We start from the raw sequence: 12,500 nt of genomic DNA on the forward strand, positions 1-12,500 counted from the left end.
CTAGTTATCCGACCTTTTCTTCTTCCTTGTCTTTCTCTTCCCTTTCTATAATATCACCAGCATCACCGTTCTCGTCTTTTTGTTCTTGTTCTTGTTGTTCTTGTTCTTCTCCATGATGATCATGATGCCCCTCCGCCTCCTCCTCCTCCTCTTCCTTCTCCCTTCTTCTTTTTCTCCTATTTCTTCATTTTCCTCTTTTTCTTCTTCTTCTTCTTCTTCTTCTTCATGATCATTATATTATTTTTCTTTTTCTCCTCCTCCTCCTCCTCCTCCTCCTCCTCCTCCTCCTCCTCGTCCATGCCACCACCACTACCATCATCCCTATCACCACCACCACCACCACCGCCACTACCACCGCATGCCGCCGCCACCACCACCTGTCATCACCACTACCTTCACCACACTTCATTCCAGGAACTCATACTCACCACCACAGCATCACTATTATCTAACTGCACCACCACTACCACCACCATCACCATATCACTGTACTCTTACGTCCATCCCACTCATCTCTCTCTCTCTCTCTCTCTCTCTCTCTCTCTGAAGCCAAAACAACAACAACAATTAACCTGCTATCAAAATCCTCGTCTCTGTTCATCCCGTGCCACCAGAGAGAGAGAGAGAGAGAGAGAGAGAGAGAGAGAGAGAGAGAGAGAGAGAGAGACCGGAATGGAAGAAGGCCGCGGGTAGCCGGGAGGGAGCTGAGCCGAGCCAGCCACATTCCATAGAGCGGGTCCCCTCCCCCTCCTCAACCTTCTACACATGCCAGGTGCGAGCAGGTTGCCAGCTATGGAATTCTGCATCTCAGACCTGACCGATTGTACCTGAAATATCTCCCCCGCCTCGTGTCTGTTTATTATCTTTACATTTATCATCGAGAGGAGTTGGCTATGGTGTTTTTCTTAATCCGTCCATATGCACCAGTTTTGGAATCAAGCGGGACGGACGCACCTCCCCGGCCCACGTTATGGCATTAAAGCGCTATCCTGCGTCCATCTCTCCAGTGTCATCAATCGGTATGAGATAATGAGGCCACAATTTGTCGTTTTAGCAGCAGGTTCCCCCTTGCTGGAGCCCAGACTCCCTCCCAGCAGAGCGAGGGGGCAACATGTGCTGGAGGAACCTGGCATCTCAATGGACTCCCGCCTCTCTCCACGGGATGGACTTGGATGTGAGGTGAAGATTTTAGTCTCCCTGGGCTGGTGGCGGAGTGAGTGTGTGCGTCGCGGTGTTGGCCATGTCCCACAGTGCCCGTAACTCTTGTTCAAGTTTTGCTCCGTCCGCGTGGCCCCGGCGGTAGTGCAGCATCCCGTGGCCGTACAAGCCTGACCCCTGGATCTGTGGAGTGTGATACTTAGTGCCCCACGGAATTTAGAGCAGAGTTACATAGAAAATTCCTGCAGTTGAGGTGATGTACCCCTGAGTGATCCTCGCCCGGCAGTGGAATTTTCGTACAAAGTTGGAAAATATTGACTGGATACACTATGATTGGAGATGGTTAGTGCTGGATTAGGGTGAGGCTGGTCGGCACACCCAATCAGGAATGGTGAAAAGGTGAGTGGCAGGTGCAGTGAGGGGATAATGTGCAGCGAGTGGCGGGAGGAAGAGAGACGGACTCGCCGGCATGTCAGCCCTACCACGTGACAAGTGTAGCGGTTGACGGTTGACCACTTTCTCAGTCATTTTTCCCACCCAAAACACGCGATTACTTATGAAACTGGCCTCGGATCCCCAACATCCACATCACGCCGCCCTAGAGTGGAGGGCTGGAGGACAAGGTTACTGCTTTCATCCATTCATAACATGAAAGATACCGGCCACGTCCTTATCAGATATAAACAGCCAACCCACAGGCAGGGAGGCGTCGACAGCTGATCATCAGAAGACCTGCCGTGACAGTACAAGGAGGCATCACCTGAGGGCTGGGGAGGGCAAGTGCCGCGTGGTCTTGTGCCCTCGGGGGCTTTCCACCTCCTCTGTTTCAGAGAGAGAGAGAGAGAGAGAGAGAGAGCATTAATTGAGCAACATTTTTAGGGTTGGTTTCGCAACTCGTCTTTATAGCGAATTCCAGACATGTTATGTTACGTTTTCTTTCCTTCCGAGACGACGCGACGCGTTTATTTGGGTCTTCCAGAGGCACGGTGGAGTATTTCCTTAGAGGCTGAGGGAGTGTTACGTGAGAGAGAGAGAGAGAGAGAGAGAGAGAGAGAGAGATGAATGAAGATGTGTGTGTGTGTGTGTGTGTGTGTGTGTGTGTGTGTGTGTGTGTGTGTGTGTGTGTGTAAACCACATTTTTGGAGTGAAGTGAATGCCCAGTCACTTAAACAACAACAACAACAACTACTACTACTACTACTACTACTACTACTACTACTACTACTACTACTACTACTACTACTACTACTACCACTCACTTGTTGATATTGATGGTGGTAGTGGTGGTGCTACTGCTGTTACCACAACTCTTACTACTACTACTACTACTACTACTACTACTACTACTACTACTACTACTACTACCACCAATATGACAACGGTTATTTCACTATTTTTGCTATATCTACAATTTAGAGAGAGAGAGAGAGAGAGAGAGAGAGAGAGAGATAATACTGTGGACTTTTTATAATCATGAGTGTTGTTGTGTGAGGGTGATCGGTTGGTCTTGGCATGAAGAGGTGAGGAGGAGGAGGAGGAGGAGGAGAGGAGCAGATGCTGGGGAGGAAGAAGAGGGAGGAGGAGGAGGAGGAGGTCAGGTGAGGGAGGAGAGTAGGAGTAGAAGGAAGAGGAGGAGGAGGAGGAGGAAGAGGGAAGGGCAGGTGAAGGGGAGAGAGGGAGGGAGGGAGGGAGGGAGGGAGACATGCAGTGACCAAGCAACATTCCTTCCCCTTCCAAACATGGTCGCTTACTGCCCTGTATGTGCCCGCCTCCCTCCCTCCCTCGCTTGTCTTTCCTCCTCCTCCTCCTCCTCCTCCTCCTCCTCCTCCTCCTCCTCCTCCTCCTCCTCCTCCTCCTGCTTTATTGTCTTGCATATCTCTCTCTCTCTCTCTCTCTCTCTCTCTCTCTCTCTCTCTCTCTCTCTCTCTCTCTCTCTCTCTCTCTAATAAAAATAATGTATATTTTCAAAACGTTTACCATTACGTGGAGTATTTGTGTTGCTGCTGCTGCTGCTGCTTTTGCTACTACTACTACTACTACTACTACTACTACTACTACTACTACTACTACTACTACTACTACTACTACTACTACTACTACTACTACTGTTATTGTTGTTTTTGATGTTGCTGATGCTGCTACTACTTCTATTACTAGCACGACTGTATTAATACTAACTATAACACCATCAACAACAACAATAATAATAATAATAATAACAATAATAATAATAATAATAATAATAATAATAATAATAATAATGCTACATTGTAACAGCGGCGACAATGAGAAGTAATATAAGTGTGTGTGTGTGTGTGTGTGTGTGTGTGTGTGTGTGTGTGTGTGTGTGTGTGTGTGTGTGTGTGTGTGTGTGGAGCCATTACATGCAGTGAGGTGATGTCTTGTGTTAATTACGGTTAGTTTCATCCCTTTACTGACAAATGACATCCGTACTGGAGAGTGTCGTGTTTGGATCTGTTATGGCCAGTTTATTATTATCAATTTTTTTTCATTGTTTTTATGTGTGTATTTTGACATTTCTTCATCGTCTTGTTATTATTCTACACCATCCTCCTTTCCTATTTTTTTTTCTGAATTTTTCTTGCGAGTAGTAGCGTATAATAGTTTTACATACACGTATACTGTATACTCGTAACATTCTACATGCATTAGTGACTCTTTCAAGCACGTCACCTTTCATATTATTCAGCGTGCGTTACATCAAAGTGCATTAAAAAAAAAAAAAATCGCATTCCTTATGAACGGTATAGTTACGTAAAAGAAATTCGGCGGGTTTTTTTTTTTTTCTTTCTCTTTCGTTTTCTTTCAACAATATTTCGTGAAAGTTAGTGGAAGGTTCCCTCAAGAGTATTTTCCACGATTGTAGTGAGAGTTTAATACGAAAATACGAAAAGAGCTTTACCACATAGCAAGTAATATTAGGAGGGAGTCTTTAGAAGCAGTGTTTTATGGAAGCTTAGAGGTGAATGAAGAATACAAGGTTATTTTATTTATCATTATGTTTTGGAAGAGGTGCTGAGAGAAATTAGATATGTACCCAAATAACATCGATGATATTTGTGAGTGAAGAAATGGTGATGATGGTGACAATATTCAAGGTCTTCTTTTATTGTCTATATACCTGTTACGGATGTTCTTTTTATGGTGTTGTGTGTGTAATGATGGTGATGTACGGTGTCTATGGTAATGATAATGAAAAATACTGGTGACTTTAGTGCTACAGTGATGGTGATGATGGTGATTCTGATGACAAGGCAGACCGTTGTGGTGATGGTGGTGATGGTGGTGGTGAGTAGACAGACAGTGGTGGTGGTGGTGGTGGTGGTCCAGCTAGTCGTGTATGCAAATATATTAATAGTAGAGGAGGAGGAGGAGGAGGAGGAGGTGGTGGTGGAAGAGGGAGAATAAGAGAAGCAGGAGGAGAAGGTGGTGGTTTCAGTAGTGGTGGAGGAGAAGATGAAGAAGGAGGAAGATGAGGAGGAGGAGGAGGAGGAGGAGGATAAAGAAGAATAGGTGGCTGTGGAAGAGGTAATGGTGGTAGTGGAGGTGGAGGAGGTAGTGGTGGTAGTAGTGGTGGAGGTGAGTCTGCTGGTCCACACAGAATCACATGGCTCCGGTGCCCAAAATGGAAACTAGAAGTGGTCTCCCTCCCTTCATTCCTCCCTCCCGTTCTTCCCTTCAGTCTTCAGCCTCTCCCCTTCCTCCTCCCTCACCCTCCACTCGTCTTCTCTGCCTCCCCTCTCCCCTCTCCCCTCTCCCCCGTCTCTCTCCAACGCCTTCGATACATTCTTGTTTATTTCTTCTTCTTTTTTCTGTCTCTCTCTTTGCCATTAATATCTTGATGTGTCCTCCATTGATTTGAGAGGTGGTGATGATAATGATGATAATGGTATTTGTAGTACGGTGCGTAATAATAATTGTAGTATTATACTGTACCATCAGCACCAGTAGTAATAAGAGTAGTAGGCTAGTGGTAGTAGTAATAGTAGTAGTAGTAGTAGTAGTAGTAGTAGTAGTAGTAGTAGTAAGGGGGGTAACATTCTCAGTGGTGGTGAAGGTGATGATGCTCAGGTAATAGTGTTACGTGTGTGTGTGTGTGTGTGTGTGTGTGTGTGTGTGTTCGCAAAAGAAGAGAGAATGAAAGAAATGTTATCTCTCTCTCTCTCTCTCTCTCTCTCTCTCTCTCTCTCTCTCTCTCTCTCTCTCTCTCTCTCTCTCAGTAGCTGTAGTTTAAGCATCTCACTCACTCGTAACCCTTCTTCCCGTCTCCGTGGCCCTGCCCTTCCCTACCTCCCCCCTGCCGCCCCTCCCTTGCCTTTCCTCGCACAGAAGCTACGTTGGTGGATGTAGACTATGAATTAAATGATTAAAAATAGAGGCTGGCGCATATCTGGCTGTCATTTGATACTGTTGAAACCCCCGAGCCGCCGCCCCGTCCCTCCTTCTCTTCCTCCTCCTCCTCCTTCTCCTCCTCCTCCTCCTCCTCCTCCTCCTTCCTCCTCCTTCGTCTCCTTCCAGAGTGACCCCCCTGGTGCATTCCTGAACCGAGCTGGCGACTCACGACTCCCTCGCATTCCTACCGACCCCCCTCCCACTCTCTCTCTCTCTCTCTCTCTCTCTCTCTCTCTCTCTCTCTCTCTCTCTCTCTCTCTCTCTCTCTCTCTCTCTCTCCATTCCTTACCTTTCCAGTCCATCCCCTCCACCCTCTCCCTTTCTCCCTCTATCCTCCCCCCACCACCCTCCCTCACCTGCCTACTTGTTCATAGGTAATCATCGCGAGCTGTATTTAACTTCGGGATGCTAAGAGAGGTGCCGAAGCCATTTAATAAAAAGAAAAATGTGGTTTGGCGGCGCACGGGTGGTGGTGGTGGTGGTGGGGTAGCGTGGCGGGGGATCAGCCCTTGTGTCTCCCTGCAGGGGGTACCGCGCTCCGTTTCCGTTCACCTGACCTGGGCTTAGACTTGCATACCATTCACTTGCTGTGCTGTTGGCTTCCTTCCTTTCTTTCTTCCTTCATCTGTCTCTCTCTTTCTCTCTCCCTGTGTGTGTCTCTCTTTCTCTCTCCCCTTCACTCAATTGGAACGGTGTTTTGCTGTTTTTTCTTCTATATTTTTTTTTTCATTCTATTGTTTGTGTGTTTTGGTTGTGTTTATTAATGTATTTCTTTTTTTCTGTTTCCTAGTGTTCTTTTTATCTGTGTTTCTTCTTATGTGATTCGCACGGTATATATTTGCTGTTTCTATCCGTGATCTATCCTCGATTTTTTTTTTTTTTACCCTGTTTCTTCTCTCCTGCTGCTTTTTATGGAGTTCAGTGGGTTCTCTCTCTCTCTCTCTCTCTCTCTCTCTCTCTCTCTCTCTCTCTCTCTCTCTCTCTCTCTCTCGTCCGGTTCTGAGCTATTTTGCTTCATATTTCGCATTCTTCCTCTTATTCGCTGTTTCTTTTCTTTACCTGTCCTCGTCTTTTATCCAGTTATTTCTTGTATTGGTGCTTTTGTTGTTCTTTTTACGTATCTGTTCCATTATTTTGTTCCATTTACTTCATTTTTCCCGTGCCATTCGTCATATCTTTCCTCCATCTGTCTCTGTATCCTTTTTTTTTTATCATGATTGTTTGTTATATTGATGCTTTTTATTCATTTGTTCTCGTTCCATCTTTAGCATTTTGTGTAGTCTTTGATTTACTTCCCTTCTCCCGTCATTTGTCTTCCTCCTACACGTTATTTGCATGCTATTTCTTCTTATCTCCTTCCTTCGTCTAAATTTGTCCTAAATACTTTTGTCCTGTTACTGCTTCTATTCATTTTTCTCTAGTGTAACATTCTCTTTTATTCACTATTCGTTTCCTTCATCTGTCTTCCCCTCTTATACGATTTGCATGCTATTTCTTCTTATCTCCTTCCTTCGCCTGAATTCGGCTTAAATACCTTTGTTCTGTTGTTACTTCTATTAATTTTTCTCTAGTATAATATTTTTCTTTTATTCACTATTCGTTTCCTTCATCTGTCTTCCTCCCCTTATACGATTTGCGCTCAATTCGCCTGCTGTGTCTTTCTTCATTGATTTGTCTCTTAAAGGCTAATGTTTTATCTTTTATTATCTCTCTTCCTATTCTTGCATTTTACTTCTTCTTACTTAAGCTTTCATCCTCTTTTACTTTCCTGTTTCTTCTCTCCAAGTTTAGTTTAATTGTCTTCCTCCTTTTCCTTCATTTATTTCATTTAGACTTTCTCCTTCTTCCTTATTTCCTTTCTTCGTTCCTTTTTTCTTCTTCTTCCTTCCTTCCTTCCTTCTTTCCTTACTCTCCTCTTCTTCCTCTATCCTCTTATTCACCTCCTCCTCCTCCTCCTCCTCCTCCTCAAATATTTCTCTTCCTCATCTCTTCACTTATATAGCTACTCCTCTTTCTTTTACTTTTCACTCTACGCTAATGATGGTGGTGATAGTGACGGTGGTGGTGATAGTGATGGTGACAGTGTTTGTTAGTCATACCCTCTGGTGATGGTGATAGTGATGGTGATGATAGTGTTGATGGTGATTCTTGAGACACGGATAGTCTCCTCACAACAATAAGGATAGTGTGGCCCTGGGAGTCTTTGGTCCTCCTCCTCCTCCTCCTCCTCCTCCTCCTCCTCCTCCTCCTCCTCCTCCTCCTCCTCCTCCTCCTCCCTTTTTTCCCTTCGCTCTGAAACCCCCTGTGAAGTCAGGTGCGCCAGCCAGGGCAACCGAGAGAGAGAGAGAGAGAGAGAGAGAGAGAGAGAGAGAGAGAGAGAGAGAGAGAGAGAGAGAGAGAGCCTGCCTAGGGGATACCTTACTTTTATCATCCTTTTCCCACCTGAGGACAATAATAATTACATTCTTCTCCTCTTCCTCCTCCTTCTCCTCCTCCTCCTCCTCCTCCTCCTCCTCCTCCTCCTCCTCCTCCTCCTCCTCCTCCTCCTCCTCTCCCAGGCTGAGGCAACAGTTGGTCAGGTGCTCAAGGCCAGACCCTGACACTTGCACTAACAGGAGCATCACGACGAGAGAGAGAGAGAGAGAGAGAGAGAGAGAGAGAGAGAGAGAGAGAGAATGGTGATACTACTACTACTACTACTACTACTACTACTACTACTACTACTACTACTACTACTACTACTACTGCTGCTGCTGCTAATAATAATAATAATAATAATAATAATAATAATAATAATAATAATAGGTAATAATAATAATGATAATAATAATATCAATGGCAATAGCAATAACAATGATAACCAGTGGTTGTTAGTGTGTGTGTGTGTGTGTGTGTGTGTGTGTGTGTGTGTGTGTGTGTGTGTAATCACTGTTTGATCTGTGCAGTCTCTGTGTGTGTGCCAGACGTTACCCTACGGAACGAGCTCAGAGCTCATTATTTCCGATCTTCGGATAGGCCTGAGACCAGGCACACACCACACACCGGGACAACAAGGTCACAACTCCTTGATTTACATCCCGTACCTACTCACTGCTAGGTGAACAGGGCTGTGAAAGGAGACACACCAAATATCTCCATCCGTGTGGGAATGTGTGGCTTAGCCAGCGCTCTAACCACTGAGCTACCGTGTGTGTGTGTGTGTGTGTGTGTGTGTGTGTGTGTGTATAAGTATGGTTACCTTTCATAGGTAGTTTTTATCTACTTGTAGTATACATACGTAAGGAATTTCAAATAACCTTGTGTTGTGTTATTTTTTATATTTACCTGTATCCTGTCTATTACTATCATTAGTATGATTATTGTTATTTTTATTATTATTATTATTATTATTATTATTATTATTATTATTATTATTATTATTATTATTATTATTATTATTATTACTACTACTACTACTACTACTACTACTACTACTACTACTACTACTACTACTACTGTTCTCTTTAAGTTATGGGCACTCTACAAGCAGTTGATTTTACTTTTTATTCTTAAAACATCTCATTAATTCACCAGCCGTCTATATAAGTTCACAAATTCCTGTTTTCCTTACCACACTTCTTTACCAAACCTTTGCTCGTGTCCTGAAACATTTAGGTGTGCCATCTCGACTTATTATGAAGTGTTGAGTGGAGCTCATTAGAGTCATCAAGTGTTTTCATGATTATATGAATAAGGTTTAGCTGAGATTCACCATCAACAATGAAAAAAAATATCCATGAGAATCATCCATGTAGCCTTTGAAAATAATATTGATGAGAGGACAGTGTTTAAGAATACAACTCCCCTCCTCCTCCCATCAACTTCCACTTAGTGATTTAGTCCCCCGTTAAAATCTCGTAAACATAACTGTTCCTCTCCTAGCTCACAAGGCAGTCAAGTGTACTCGTGGGTACTCGGAACCACCACCACCACCACCACCACCAGGATCATAACACTTACAAAATATGAATAGCTTTTTAGAATGTGGTGTACCATAAAAATTCGAGAGAAAACTTAAGTATCGTACTCTGAGTAATGATAATGCGATGGGTCCTGATGATGGCAATGATGGCGCGAGAAAAGATAATGAGGAAGCAAAAAGTATATAGAATTAGTAATAGGATGAAGAGATTAGAGGAAAAGAAGATGAACAAGATAAGACGAAAAAGAAAGAGGCAAGGGACTGAGAACGGAAGGAGGAAATAAGGAAGCAAAGAACAATAGGACGAAAAAGAGTATAGAAGCAAACTAAGTCTAGGAGAGAGAGAGAGAGAGAGAGAGAGAGAGAGAGAGAGAGAGAGAGAGAGAGAAATGAAAATAACCATTGTAGTAGATACGCCACAAGTGCAGCGTAGTACGAGAGAGAGAGAGAGAGAGAGAGAGCATAAATACCTAAGTTTTTTTTTAATAATCTATGGCATTCCTTTGCGTCACATGATAAACAACAGAGATAAGATGACGCACCTGTACTGTCTCTCCCCCCCTCCTCTCTCTCTCTCTCTCTCTCTCTCTCTCTCTCTCTCTCTCTCTCTCTCTCTCTCTCTCTCTCTCTCTCTCTCTCTCTCCATCAGACTTCCCCATCTTCCTTCCACACAATACCTTCACACACACACACACACACACACACACACACACACACACACACACACACACACTTAATCTACGCCGTGACTGAAGCTGCTACGTAAAGTGTGTTAAATGCTCATCACTTCACCTTTATTACTGTGTGTGTGTGTGTGTGTGTGTGTGTGTGTGTGTGTGTGTGTGTGTGTGTAGTAAACGGATTAATAATGTTGCAGCGTTGAGGGTGAATATATGCACGTTAGTACTGAAAGGTGCAGTGGTTGCAGTGTGTGAAGGGTTACAGTGACAACTGGGAGTGTTTTACAGTGAAAAAAAAAAAAAAGATAGAAAGGGATTACTACAGCTTGATGGTGGTGGTGGTGGTGGTGGTGGTGGTGTGTGTGTGTGTGTGTGTGTGTGTGTGTGTGTCTAGGGTACAGGTTAACGGGTATTGATTCATGTTGTTGCTGTTGTTCTTGTTGTTGTTGCCATCATTATCACTAGTTTTGTTCATCCTTACTTACTTGTGTATTCAGAATCAGCATTTAGAGGTTTTAATTGAATGGTTAAATAATTTTGGTGGATAAAAGAATAAAAAACAACATTTGATGAGGAAGGAATAGATAAAAGAGAAACGGAGGGAACTGAGAGAGAGAGAGAGAGAGAGAGAGAGAGAGAGAGAGAGAGTTAATGAGAGATAATGAGATAATGAGGGTGGAAGGAAAATATGTTGATGATGATAATGATGATTGTGTGTGTGTGTGTGTGTGTGTGTGTGTGTGTGTGTGTGTGTGTGTGTGTGTGTGTCTGTCTGTGTGTCTGTTTGTCTGTCTGCGTATAGAGATAAATGCCCCTTTCTCTTAATCAACGTCTCAGGAAGTGTAAACCTTTCTCTTCAAATTATTTACCCCACCCTCGTAAAAAAAAAAAAAAACTTCCAAGGCTTTCTCTCCATCAGAGTTTACCGACAGCCTGACAACATTTCCTTTCATCAAAACCACCGAAATACCAACACGGGAATATATTTGACACTAATCTGATCTGCTTATCGTCTCCGTGTCTTGACTGGCGGGTGATGACGAGAAGGAACTGACGTAGACTCTTTTCTTCTTCTTTTTTCTTCTTCATCATCATCTTCATCTTCTTCTTCTTCTTATTATTATTATTCTTATTCTTATTCTTATTATTCCTTTTATTATTATTATTATTATTCTCCTTCTTCTTGTTCTTCTTGTTCTTCTTGTTCTTGTTCTTGTTCTTGTTCTTCTTCTTGTTCTTGTTCTTGTTCTTGTTCTTCTTCTTGTTCTTCTTCTTGTTCTTCTTGTTCTTGTTCTTCTTCTTCTTCTTCTTCTTCTTCTTCTTCTTCTTCTTCTTCTTCTTCCTTTTCCTTGATATCTTCTAGTGCCGAGGAGCGTGTCACTGTAATCTCAGGAATGCATTTACAGTTATCTTAAAGGTAATGACGTCACTAATCCCTGTGAATTTTATGTATGGTACTGATACAAATTAATACGTGGATGAATGAACTGCTCTATATCAAACCATTCACAAATAAAAAAAAAAAAACGTTTCAGAGATTCTTTGCACATAGTACACCTGCAAAAAAAAAAAAAAAAACATTGAATACGTAGGTTTTATGTGTCTAGTCAATGTAATGATCAGTATTAGTTTGTAATCAAAGAAAGGTGTCATTTACTAGTGAAATAGGTACATGAGAGATCCTTAAAGACTAACAAAGAACCTACTACTACTACTACGACTACTACTACTACTACTACTACTACTACTACTACTACTTCCTTTCTGTCTATAAATCTTGTAGAATATGACATTACATACAAGTTCAGGCAAATGTATGTAAATTTAAATCATCCTGTTCTATATTACTTAAGTCTGCCTGTTTGCAGTACTCTTATTTAATTGTCCCTGTCATAATAGTTAGGAATTTTATCTGTGTGTGTGTGTGTGTGTGTGTGTGTGTGTGTGTGTGTGTGTGTGTGTGTGTGTGTGTGTGTGTTGATTTGTCCTGGATAAATATACCGTTCCCTCGCCTTATTACTGGATTATGTCGTTATGTATAGTATATCTTATCGAGAGAGAGAGAGAGAGAGAGAGAGAGAGAGAGAGAGACCAATAGCCAGCCATACTAAGTTAAATGAAGTGAAGACGCATATATATGTAAATTCTACCCAAGTAAATCAAGTTCAAATAAAGCCCCAAATAGGAAAATAAATAAATAAATAGATAAATAAACCATTGAAAATTCTTTATGAAAAACCCAATTCAACCCAACCCAACCCAACCCAAACCAACCCAAACCAAACCTA

At 42.8% G+C, this 12,500-nt stretch overlaps 1 protein-coding gene across 3 annotated transcripts in view; it reads left to right on the forward strand.

Moving 5' to 3' along the window:
* LOC123520684 (protein expanded-like) overlaps positions 1 to 12,500 on the forward strand; it is an 85,121-nt gene that overhangs the window by 11,271 nt on the left and 61,350 nt on the right. For 2 of the 3 annotated variants that reach the window (XM_045283196.1, XM_045283198.1), the window contains exon 1: positions 1,025 to 1,557. The exons of the other annotated variant lie outside the window; for it this stretch is intronic. The gene's annotated coding sequence lies outside the window, so the exon portion shown is untranslated. Of the gene's footprint in view, positions 1 to 1,024; positions 1,558 to 12,500 lie in introns of those variants that run through there. 3 annotated transcript variants of the gene reach the window in all.

The sequence above is a fragment of the Portunus trituberculatus genome, chromosome 47 (genome assembly GCF_017591435.1).
Source record: "Portunus trituberculatus isolate SZX2019 chromosome 47, ASM1759143v1, whole genome shotgun sequence".
NCBI lineage: Eukaryota > Metazoa > Arthropoda > Malacostraca > Decapoda > Portunidae > Portunus > Portunus trituberculatus.